General features: G+C 44.3%; 1 protein-coding gene across 1 annotated transcript in view; it reads right to left on the reverse strand.

Moving 5' to 3' along the window:
• The window catches only part of MYO9B (myosin IXB), a 288631-nt gene that overhangs the window by 21760 nt on the left and 254562 nt on the right, over window positions 1-12309 (reverse strand). The gene's annotated exons all lie outside the window — the stretch shown is intronic.

The following is a 12309-nucleotide window of genomic DNA, read 5'->3' on the forward strand; positions in this document are numbered from 1 at the left end:
CCCCTTTAATGGCACTCCCTCGAAATTAAGGAGCCACCTTAAAAGGCAGGACCTAGAACAAGGAAGTGGTGACTCAGCAGGGAGAGGTGGCCAAGCACAAATAAAGACCCACACCTCAGACAAGGCAAGGAGATCCTGGAAGGAAAGAAGTCATCCTGAAGTATAAAGTACCAGAACCTGGCTAGGGTAGGCCAAACTTTAACTTGTGTATTGTGAGGAAGCTGTTTTTGAGGCCTGGTTAGAGCCAGACCGGTGGATGTGCAACTCTGCAGTAAGGCTGCATAAACTGCGACAGGCCCTGCCAGCAACATGGCCACATAAAGACTGAGTTTTCAGAGACTTTATTCCTCATTTATTGCGCCTGTGAAGGAACAGGCTTCAGCATTTGAGGAAATAAAGAATTTTTGGCTTTCTTTTTACCTTTGTCTGGGTGTGTAATTCTGAAGACCTGAGCTCAAACCTCGCATACATTATCACAGGGGTATTTATAAACGGTGGGTGACTGACTCCCTTAGGACTTTGGGACAAATCTGGGAACAGGGAGAATTTATATCCTGGGAAGACATTACGAAGGAATTTGGACAAAACCACATGACTTTTTTGCATACAGGCAAATTAGAGCTCTGATTTCTAGGCAAGCTAAGACTGAACTCGCTCTGCCTGAAACCCTACTTGAGCAAGTATTGAAAAGTGGAACGCATAGGGGATCGATATTGCGCCTTTACCAGGCCCTCTTATCCCATACCAGCCCAATACTAACTTATACAGCTAAATGGGAGGTTGATCTTCATCAAACATTTGATTATGCTTCCTGGGAAAACATTTTAAAGACATTATTGAAAGTGTCCACTGTCGCTCCCTTAGAAAGTGGAGGAGTAGCCTAGTGGTTAGTGCAGTGGACTTTGATCCTGGGGAACTGAGTTCGATTCCCACTGCAGCTCCTTGTGACTCTGGGCAAGTCACTTAACCCTCCATTGCCCCTGGTACAAAATAAGTACCTGAATATATGTAAATAAGTACCTGAATATATGTAAACTGCTTTGAATGTAGTTGCAAAAAACCTCAGAAACACGGTATATCAAGTCCCATTTCCCCTTCCCTTTATGGGTGGTATTATATTCTTGATTGCCTTCCTAAATGTTCCAGATGGACACTGCCCACTTTGTGGTATGACTAGGGATTTCTATCATATTTGGTGTGTATGTCCCAAGGTACAACTTTTCTGGCAATCAGTATTGGACCTCCTTGCCACAGTTACCACAAGCGCCATGGTGCTTACTACATGCCAAGCCTGTGGGAGCCAAGCTGGATCTACATGAACTAGCTTGTTTCTTTTTTACAGCAGCTAAACTCTTCTTAATAGCAACATACTGGAAATAAAAACACACACCATCAATAGACCAAGTATTAAACAAGCTGGATTTTGTCTTATGACCAAATTGACTGCATTGAAAAATGGACGTATCCACTCCTTTCATAAAGTTTGGGACATATACTACAATTGGAGAGACCACTTGATTATCCTGGTGAAGAGACAGGCAATCTGATAGCTTATGTTTTTCTAGTTTTTTTGTTTTGCAAGCTATGTGATGGGCTTCTACTGTATCCTCATTGGGGGAGTTTTTCTTTAGAGACATGATAGCATTGGGTTGTTTTTGGTGGGTTTGGGGGTTTATATTTCATATTTAAATATTTTTTTTATTTTCTTAATCTTGTTTCCCATCTAGTCCTGCCTAATTATGCTCTCACCTATCCGCCCTTAATTATTTGTTTGTCCTTGAGATAGTCTAAATCCCTTGTTACTTACTGCACATGTATTAATTCGCTTCATGAAGTTATTGTAATTTGTGTTATATTCTGTACATTATTATGGTTTTCACTTTATTGCTTGTTTGTAAGCCACATTGAAATTATTTATTTGTAGCATTTGTATCCCACATTTTCCCACCAATTTGCAGGCTCAATGTGGCTTACATTTGCCTTAATGGTGGTTGCCATTTTCGGGTAACAGAATTACAAATGGTATTGCGTTAAGGCAGGGGCGTAGCCAGACAGCAGATTTTGGGTGGGCCTAGTCAAGAAGTGGGTGGGCACCAAGTGTTGTCCTCCCCCCCCCTCCCAATGCGATGAGGCCAGTATCAGCAGCTTAGGAAGCTTAGACTGCTGAAGTGGAAAGCAGTGTGTTCAGCACCATCAGGGGGAGGTCTTCAGCTGGCGAAGCTTGGGATCCCCACTAGCTAGCACTAAATATGTGCAGCTGTTGGGTGGGCCTGAGCCCTAAGTGGATGGGCCCCGGCCCACCTGTGGCTACGCCACTGCGTTAAGGTGCATACATACATGGTAACATACATGGAACATAATATATATGGAACAGATCATCATGGTATATAAATATACCATGTGCATACATACGTTGTAAAGAAGAATACATTATGGTATTGCAAGAAGGTTCTTGATCACTAATAGCAAAGAGGTTAAGCAGTCATGCGATAAAAGTTCGGTTTTGTATAGATCGTGTATAATGTTATTTAGTATTTAAGATGGATGTTTATGGTATGCCTTCTTGAAAAGATATGTTTTCAGTAGCCTTCGGAAGATGGTTAGGTCTTGCGTTGTTTTTATGGCCTTCGATAGTGCGTTCCATAGCTGCGTGCAGATGTATGAGAAACTGGTCGCGTATGTGGATTTGTATTTTAGCCCTTTACAGTTAGGATAGTGGAGATTGAGGAATGTGCGTGATGATCTTTTTGCGTTCCTAATAGACAAGTCTATAAGGTCTGACATGTAGGTTGGGGCTTCCCCGTAGACAATTTTGTGCACCAGGGTGTAAACTTTGAACGCAATTCGTTCTTTTAGTAGGAGCCAATGTAGTTTTTCTCTTAGGGGTTTGGCGCTTTCGTATTTCACTTTCCCAAATATGAGTCTGGCTGCTGTGTTTTGAGCGGTTTGAAGCTTCTTGATGATTTGTTCTTTGCATCCGGCATAAATGGCATTGCAGTAGTCTAGATGACTTAGCACCATTGATTGTACTAGGCTGCGGAATACTTCCCTTGGAAAGAAAGTTTGATTCTTTTAAGTTTCCACATTGAGTAGAACATTTTCTTTGCTGTATTTTTCGCATGGTCTTCTAGTGTGAGATTTCGGTCAATTGTGACTCCCAGAATTTTCAGGCTGTCTGAGACCGGAAGTATGTAGTCTGGGGTATTTATGTTATTGGGTTTGTTTGTGTTGTATTGTGAGGACAGGATGAGATATATTTAAATTTGTTTATTGGTTTATCGTTTAAACAAAATAAACTAGATCCACAAGAATAATCTTGCTACAGAAACACAGCTCCATATACAAAACATTGTTGTTATATACATATAGATAGGTTTGATACATTTAAAGTTAGCTTCCTTAGACCACAACAGGTGTGGGGCATACTCAATTTAGGGAAGATTCAAAAGGAAGGAAAAAAAACTATGTCTAAACTTGACGAGTGCATGTCTCTGTTTATTTCTATCTAACGTCAGTTCTGTTGTTTAGCATCCAGAAAAAACTTGAGCTGCTCCGGTACAAAGAAAACATGTTTGACCGTCCCTATTTTCACTATACATTTACAGGGGTATACTAACAAAAAGGATCCTCCCAGCTCTAAAGTCTTTGATTTTAAATTCAAAAATTCTTTCCTCCGTTGTTGCGTTTGTTTAGTTACGTCTGGGAACATCATTATCTTTGCTCCACCAAAAGGAGTTTTTGCATTTTGAAAATATAATCGTAATATGGAGTTCAAATCCTGTTCAAACACAAAGACCACAAGAAGAGTGGCCCTTTCTGTCACATCTTCTAGGGACTGCTCCAATATTGCGGAAATATCTTTTAAACCTTCACTTTTATCCTGTTCCAAAGGATATTGAGCTCCACCTCTCATTCCTTCAATATTTCTCTTCGGAATATAAAAGATTTTACTTATTGGTGGTATAGTCTCCTTTGACATTTTCAAATTCTCCATTAAATATCTACGAAATAAATCCATTGGGGTATATCCTAATAATTTTGGAAAGTTCAAAAGTCTTAAGTTCAACCTCCTATTAAAATTTTCAATTTGTTCAATTTTTCTCTGTATAAGAATTCTTTCTTTAACTACTGTTGATTGAAACTCTTTGAACTTTTCCATTTCTTTTTGAAGCGGTGTCACGCACGTTATTAAATCAAATTTAACAGATTCCACAGTAGTTTTTAAATGCTCAAACTTTTGATTTAAAAGACTTACTTCACTGGAAGATCTTTGAAGGGTTTGGTCCATCTTAGTTAACATCTGCCAAATTCGTTCTAGATTTAACTCCGATTGATTTTCTGGGGCCTTCATTCGGGCCTCTTCGCCCAGCATTTTTGTCTGCGTCGGTAGTTCCCCATTGAATCGCATCCCTACTCCACTTCCGGAAGGCGGATGTTTCTCCTCTATCGGCGCAGTTAACGCTGGACACGGAGGAACTGTCGGTGCAGGGGGGGAAAGCAATGTTTCTTCGCCCAGCAGCGAGTCCCCTTCCCTGGGAATCGCCGCATCGAGCTCCTCTACCCTGCGACTCTGAGAGACTCCAGAGAAAAAGTGCTCCAAGGTTGGTTGTTGTTGCGGGGAGGAGGTCGAGGTCGGAGGGGGAACTGACCTCACCGTCCCCTTCCTTTTCATATGAGGCATATTTGTTTCTTTGCAGATAATGTGAGGGAAAACAACACAAACTCTCGGAGCTAACTTAAAACACCTCCGGTCACATCGCCATCTTGGAAACGCCCGAGATATTGTGTTTTTTCTGCATTTAGCTTTAGTTGGAATGTGTCCGCCCATGCGTTCATTATTTGGAGGCTGTGTGTGACTTCATTTGTGATTTCGGTTATGTCTTGTTTGAACGGGATGTACATCGTGACATCGTCAGCATAGATGTACGGGTTAAGTCCTTGGTTGGATAGCGATTTGGCTAAAGGTGTCATCATTAAGTTAAAAAGGGTTGGTGAGAGCGGTGATCCTTGTGGTACTCCACATTTTTTTTTTTTTTGGTTACATTTGTACCCTGCGCTTTTCCACTCATGGCAGACTCAATGCGGCTTACATGGGGCAATGGAGGGTTAAGTGACTTGCCCAGAGTCACAAGGAGATGCCTGTGCATGAAGTGGGAATCAAACTCAGTTCCTCAGTTCCCCAGGACCAAAGTCCAACACCCTAACCACTAGGCCACTCCTCCATGGTGTTGACGTTTTTGAGTTTGAGCTCACTTGATAAGATCTTGCTGTTAAGAAGCCTTTAAACCATCTTAGTACGTTTCCTCCAATCCCGAAGTAGTCTAGGATGTTCGGGAGTATTTGGTGGCTGACCATGTCGAATGCACTGGATATATCAAATTGTAGGAGTAGCACATTGTTTCCAGTTGCAATTAGTTGTTTAAATTTGGTTATGAGAGTGGTTAGCACTGTTTCAGTACTATGGTTGGATCGAAATCCTGACTGTGACTCATGTAGTATTGTGAATTTGTTTAGGTAATTGGTGAGTTGTTTGGTTACCATACTTTGCATTAGTTTTACTATCAGGGGGATGGATGCTACTGGTCGATAGTTGGTTGTATCATTTTAATTTTTTCTTTAAGTCTTTGGGTATGGGTGCAAGTAATATATTTCCTTTGTCCTTGGGGAAAAGTCCGTGTTGTAGCATGTAGTTCAGGTGTGTCGTAAGGTCTGTTATGAAGCGTTTGGGCGCGAACCTTATTAGGCTACTGGGGCAAATATCCAGTTTGGAGTGGGTTTTGGAGTATTTGTTGAGTGCTTGAGTGATGGTTTCTTCGGTTAGCAGATCGAAGTCATTCCAGGTTCGGTCTGCTGGGTATTCACCAGGAGTAGGGTCCAGGCAATCCATAAATTTTTCGTGATCAGTGGTATTGAGTGGTAATGTGGATTGAAGTTTTATAATTTTCTCATTGAAGTATTTGGCTGCCGATGGGGTGTCTGTGCTGGCTGTGGTAACTGGTGTGGTGTCTATTAGTTTATTCATGAGTTGGAAGAGTTTATGTGCGTCTTTGAAATCTGGTCCTATTTTGATTTTGTAGTATGCTCTTTTGGTTTGTCTTATTGTGTATTTGTATTTTCTTTGCATTTGTTTCCAAGCTTTGAGTGTATGTTCATTTTTTGTTTTTTGCCATGCGCGTTCGAGTCTCCTGACTTGTGTTTTTAGTTTTGAGTCTATTTCGGGCTAATGTGGGGCATAAGTGTAATGAATGAATGAATAAATAAATAAATAAATATTGGATATCTACGTTTAGCAATTAGACTGTATCGTGTTTCTGTTCTCAATAAAATTCAATTAAAAGTTCAGAACTTTCTGGTTACACAATTAATTATAGCTGCAGTGGTTGATGGGACATGAGTGTGGAAAAAGTCAGTTTCTCCACCTCTATCAGCCAGTAGGCGGGGAATACAAATCAATAATCAGGATGGTGCAGCCACACTAAAGGGAAGGAAATTAACAAGCATGACTAAATTTCACCATACAGAGTTGTCTTAGAATAATGCTTATGTTAAGTCAAATAAGGAGTATCACAGCCTACAAAGAACCAATACAGTTGCTGGTCTTTGTCTTCAAAATGAACTATTGGCACATCTTAGAGATGACTCAATAAGTGGGTACCTCCTTTTAGACACTCCTGATTGCCATGTGGTGAAGGCCTATTCTATATCAACACCTCGTCGGCAGCGCTACGCTGCGCTGCTATTCAAACAGGCAGCTCCGCTCCTCTCTGCCGCGTCCATCCGGCCCTACTAAACAGGAAGTGCATCAGAGGGCCGGATGGACGTGGCAGAGAGGAGCGGAGCTGCCTGTTTGAATAGCAGAGCAGCGTAGCGCTGCCGACGAGCGAAGAAACGAGCGGGGTGAAGCCTGGGGAGAAGAGAAGCATAATTTCAGGGCAGGCACTGACAGGTAACGCTGATCGCTGCCTCCCGGAAGCCGCGGGAGAAAAGGCAGCGACAGCGATGAAGGATTTGGATGGGTGGGCCTGGAGGGCAAGTGCTGGATTTGTGGTTTGTTGGTTGGGGGGGGGAAGGGATACTTTTGCCAGAGACAGAGTCAGACTTGTAGGAGGAAGGGGATTAGAGGGAACTGGGAAGGAAGAGAGCTGCTGGAGGTGGGAGGAAGGGGCTGGAGAGCTTCTAGAAGAGGGAGGGAAGGGAGAGAGCTGCTAGACATGGGAGGGAGAGGAGGAAGGGGTTGGAGAGCTGCTAGACAAGGGAGGAAGAGGAGGAAGGGACTGGAGGGAAGGGAGAGAGCTGCTGGACATGGGAGGAAGAGGAGGAAGGGACTGGAGGGAAGGGAGAGAGCTGCTGGACATGGGAGGAAGAGAAGGAGGGGACGATGGAAGGGAGAGAGCTGCTGAAGGAAGGGGAGGAGGGGACTGAATGGAAGGGAGAGAGCTGCTGGACATGGGAGGGAGAGGAGGAAGGGGCTGGAGAGCTGCTGGACAAGCTAGGAAGAGGAAGAAGGGACTGGAGGAAAGGGGGAGAGCTCCTGGACATGGGAGGAAGAGGAGGAGGGGATGATGGAAGGGAGAGAGCTGCTGAAGGAAGGGGAGGAGGGGACTGAATGGAAGGAAGAGAGCTGCTGGACATGGGAGGGAGAGGAGGAAGGGGTTGGAGAGCTGCTGGACAAGGGAGGAAGAGGAGGAAGGGACTGGAGGGAAGGGAAAGAGCTGCTGGATATGGGAGGAAGAGAAGGAGGGGACAATGGAAGGGAGAGAGCTGCTGAAGGAAGAGGAGGAGGGGATCTGGGTGGAAGGGAGAGAGCTGTTAGATGTGGGAGGAAGAGGAGGAGGGGATCTGGATGGAAGGGAGAGAGCTGCTGGACATGGAAGGAGAACTGGAGGGAAGGGAGAGAACTGCTGGTACAGCACAAGGAGGGAGGGAAGGGAAACAGAGATACCAGACCAAGGAGATGAAGGAAAAGGGAATATTAAACCTACAGCTTGAGGGAGGGAGGCAGGAAATCAAGCAACCAAACCAGATGCTGGAAAGAGGAGGGAGTGAGAAGGAGAGAAGCTGGATGGGGTAGGGTCAGAGAGGGTAGAAATATATTGGCACTGGGGACAAAGAGAGGGGAGAAGATGGACAGAGTAATATAGGGACACAGAGAAAAGGAGATACTAAACATGGAGGAAGATAGAGGTACAGAGATGGAAGAAGATGGAAGGATGGCAGAGAAACAGGGAAAACGGATGGGTGGGGAGAGAGACACTGGATGGAAGGATGCAGAGAGAAAGGGGAGAGACTGGAAGGATGTGGAGAGAGAAGGGACACTGAACAGAAAAGGGTAGAGAGATAGACACTGGTTAGAAGGAGGGAGAGAGACATTAGATGGAAGGATCAGGAGAGAGGGTAGATGGGTAGAAGGATGGGGAGAGAAAGAGGGAAGACGCTGGATGGAAGGGTAGGGAGAAAGAGGTGACACTGGATGGAAGGATGCAGAAAGAAAGAGGGGAGACTATTGGAGGATGGGGAGAGAAAGAGGAGAGCTGCTGCATGGAAAGGGGGAGTAGTGAAAGATTGGAGAATAAGAGGAAGGGGCATGGGGAGAACAAGGGTGAGAAAAAGATGAAAAGCCATAAGTAGATGAAGGAAATTAAAGAATGGATAGTAAGAATGAATTAAATCTGGACACAGAGAGAGGCAGAAAAATATTGAAGAAAGCAAAGAAAAAGGAGAGAAAAATGACAAATGGCCAGGAAACCCTGGCAGAAGAGTTAAACGAAAGAAAGCAGAATCTAGAGACACAATGAGACAAAGTAAATGGCCATACAACAAAGGTAAAGAAAATAATTTTATTTTTAATTTAGGATAAAGTAATATGGTGTTAATAAAGTTTCAGAGACCAATACTTCCTTCCTTAGGTCAGGAGAGGATACCGTAACAGCATTATACTGACCTGAGGCAGGAGGTTTTGGCCTCTGAAAGCTCACTGAAAAGGATTAGTAAATTGTCTGAAATCGGATGCACTAAAAAGCAGCACTTTACCCTGTGTGACAAATGCATCTGAGTGTGACTAAATTTTGCTGGGGGGGGGGGGGGGGGTACAGAGAAAATTTTGTGCCCACCCACTTTGGGTTCAGGCCCACCCAAAATTGGCAGTCTGGCCACGCCACTGTGCTAAGCTAACCGCCTTCACCACATTTTCCGGCAATGAATTCCAGAGTTTAATTACACGTTGGGTGAAGAAAAAGTTTCTCCGATTTGTTTTAAATTTACTACACTGTAGTTTAATCGCATGCCCCCTAGTCCTAGTATTTTTGGAAAGCGTGAACAGACGCTTCACACCCACCTGTTCCACTCCACTCATTATTTTATATACCTCTATCATGTCTCCCCTCAGCCGTCTCTTCTCCAAGCTGAATAGCCCTAGCCTCCTTAGTCTTTCTTCATAGGGAAGTCGTCCCATCCCCGCTATCATTTTAGTCGCCCTTCGCTGCACCTTTTCCAATTCTACTATATCTTTCTTGAGATGTGGCGACCAGAATTGAACACAATACTCAAGGTGCGGTCACACCATGGAGCGATACAACGGCATTATAACATCCTCACACCTGTTTTCCATACCTTTCCTAATAATACCCAACATTCTATTCGCTTTCCTAGCCGCAGAAGCACACTGAGCAGAAGGTTTCAGTGTGTTATCGACGACGACACCCAGATCCCTTTCTTGGTCCGTAACTCCTAACGTGGAACCTTGCATGACGTAGCTATAATTTGGGTTCTTTTTTCCCACATGCATCACCTTGCACTTGCTCACATTAAACGTCATCTGCCATTTAGCCGCCCAGTCTCCCAGTCTCGTAAGGTCCTCTTGTAATTTTTCACAATCCTGTCGCAAGTTAACGACTTTGAATAACTTTGTGTCATCAGCAAATTTAATTACCTCGCTAGTTACTCCCATCTCTAAATCATTTATAAATATATTAAAAAGCAGCGGTCCTAGCACAGACCCCTGAGGAACCCCACTAACTACCCTTCTCCATTGTGAATACTGCCCATTTAACCCCACTCTCTGTTTCCTATCCTTCAACCAGTTTTTAATCCACAATAGGACATTTCCTCCTATCCCATGACCCTCCAATTTCCTCTGTAGCCTTTCATGAGGTACCTTGTCAAACGCCTTTTGAAAATCCAGATACACAATATCAACCGGCTCCCCTTTGTCCACATGTTTGTTTACTCCTTCAAAAATTGAAGTAAATTGGTCAGGCAAGATTTCCCCACACAAAAGCCGTGCTGACTCGGTCTCAGTAATCCATGTCCTCGGATGTGCTCTGTAATTTTGTTTTTAATAATAGCCTCTACCATTTTCCCCGGCACCGCCGTCAGACTCACCGGTCTATAATTTCCCGGATCTCCCCTGGAGCCTTTTTTAAAAATGGGCGTTACATTGGCCACCCTCCAATCTTCCGGTACCACGCTCGATTTTAAGGATAAGTTGCATATCACTAGCAGTAGCTCCGCAAGCTCATTTTTCAGTTCTATCAGTACTCTAGGATGAATACCATCCGGTCCAGGAGATTTGCTACTCTTCAGTTTGCCGAACTGCCCCATTACGTCCTCCAGGTTTACCGTGAAGTCAGTAAGTTTCTCCGACTCGTCCGCTTGAAACACCATTTCCGACACCGGTATCCCACCCAAATCTTCCTCGGTGAAGACCGAAGCAAAGAATTCATTCAGTCTCTCCGCTACGTCTTTGTCTTCCTTGATCGCCCCTTTTACCCCTCGGTCATCCAGCGGCCCAACCGATTCTTTTGCCGGCTTCCTGCTTTTAATATACCGAAAAAATGCAGCAAGGGTACACTTAACGTCTCTAAGTGACATGCGTAAGTACAGCGCTGCCTATGCCCCTCCCATGTGAATGACCCCTCGGATCCTATACGATGCTCAAAGTTATATGTCAAAATTTGGGCACAGGGCTAAGTAATTGATCAATGAGCCAATTATTGCAGTTAATTGGCATCAATTAGAATTTGCACATGCAACTGGCTACACACTATTCTATAAGGCTCAGAGCCTAACTCTCATAGCTCATATCTGAAAAGGGAGTGTGGAGGGAGCATTTCAAAACGTTGCACACGGAATTCCAAAATTCGCCTGAAGCGCATTTAAGTGGGGCACTGGCATTTGCACCTGCTTTTGGTAGGCTAAGTAGGGTCCCCAAAAGATAGGTGCCAGATCCACACCGAGTACTATTCTATAAAGAGTGTGCTCCCTTTATAGAATAGCACTTAACCAATCAATTTTTTCAGCATCATTTATTGAATTTATTTCTTGTCTGTCTGTATTTTTAGATTGTAAGCTCTATCGAGCAGCGACTGTCTCTCTGTGTCAGGTGTTCAGCGCTGCGTGCGTCTGGTAGCGCTATACAAATGTTAATAATAATAATTCCCTCCTATGCCTCTTTTGTGCATCCTTACAGAATAGCACTTTACTGTTTTGCTGCCAGTCATAACTGTTCATTTCTTTTCCTTTTCTTTAGTCCTGTTACACCAGTCTGAATGAGTGGGTTATATTCCCCTCTTACCGGAAGACAAACGTAGAAAAACTGATATTTTTCAGTGACATTACCAGTATATAGGCTGGTGCCTCCCTGGAAAATTCCAGTATGCCCCTGCCAAAGCCGAGAAGGTCCAGCATACCACACCCATGCCCCATCTAACCATTGCAGCATTGATAAACTTTTCTCTTTCCCCAACTAGCTTTATTCCCCTGACAACAAGGGAACAAAGCTATTCCAACCAGCCTGGCCAAATTTGTTTCCCCCCCCCCCCCCCCCCCCCCCCCTTTCGAAGGCTGCCTGGAAGGGCGTGGGAGATGGAGAGGGGAGGGGGTGGGGAAACACAACCGTGAAAAGCATAAGTCTCATAGGAACCAAGCCTGGAGCCAAGCTCTGTGCTCTACCAAGGTAGGTCTTTGGACCAGAACTCTGGGAACCAAGGCCCTTAGGCTCTACCACAGAGTGCGGACTTAACCTATACAGCGGTGAGTTAGGCTTGGGACTTATTGCACCAGCCAGCACAACCTACCATCTGCTGGAGGTAGAGAAAAGACTGTTTTCCAGAGAGGCACCAGCCTACATACCAGTGATGTCGTTGGAAGTAGAGGCTGACCAAAATCAGGTTTTTTTGGTTTTGGCTGAAACCATATCTGCAGCCGAAATTCACAAGTTGGTTTTAGCCAAAACCAGCCCGTTCTGCCCCCTTCCCCCAAACAGTACTGTTCCAAGTTTCTCCCTCACCTTCAGCAGTGGAGAAGGTAAGG

The sequence above is a fragment of the Microcaecilia unicolor genome, chromosome 11 (genome assembly GCF_901765095.1).
Source record: "Microcaecilia unicolor chromosome 11, aMicUni1.1, whole genome shotgun sequence".
NCBI lineage: Eukaryota > Metazoa > Chordata > Amphibia > Gymnophiona > Siphonopidae > Microcaecilia > Microcaecilia unicolor.